We start from the raw sequence: 653 nt of genomic DNA on the forward strand, positions 1-653 counted from the left end.
ATTCAAAATTAGGAAAGATTTAATAACCAAATTTCAACGTAGTTGGAATCCTAATTATTAGGAAAATAATTAAATTACTTTTGTCTAATGTAAAATCTATTTGTAAAGGGTAAAAAAGCGAATGACATTTCACTAAGGGCCTTCGTACTTTTAATACAGTATAGATAGATAGATAGGAATATTGGTTACGTAAAAAAAAATTCCGTCCAATAATAAAAATTGAAATAAAATAAGTTGATAATGTTACAAAACGAGATAGAAAACTAAACATCACATTAAGTTAACAAATATTTTTGTTACACTAGATCAAAAAAAAAAAAAAAGTTCATGTAATACTTGTTCTCATAAAGGAAGTATCTATTACAAGCGGAGCGGATTTAGGAGGTCAGAACGGGGGTTCACCCGAATTCCCTTCGTCGGAAAATTACTTTACATATAAGACAGAATTTGATTTATATCACTATATTTATATTTTTAATCCCTTGGCATAACCCAAAAGCTTAGCTCAGTCTTCAAGGGGGTTCAAAAATTTTTGTAAGGTCGCTAGTTAAATTCTCACTAGCCACAATTTCTTTTAAATTTTTAACTTCTTCTTTTTTTAACCCCCTTAGCAGAAATTCTATCCCTGATTACAAGCTAAATTCTCATAAGAT

This window comes from Nicotiana attenuata, unplaced genomic scaffold, assembly GCF_001879085.1.
Source record: "Nicotiana attenuata strain UT unplaced genomic scaffold, NIATTr2, whole genome shotgun sequence".
Classification (NCBI taxonomy): domain Eukaryota; kingdom Viridiplantae; phylum Streptophyta; class Magnoliopsida; order Solanales; family Solanaceae; genus Nicotiana; species Nicotiana attenuata.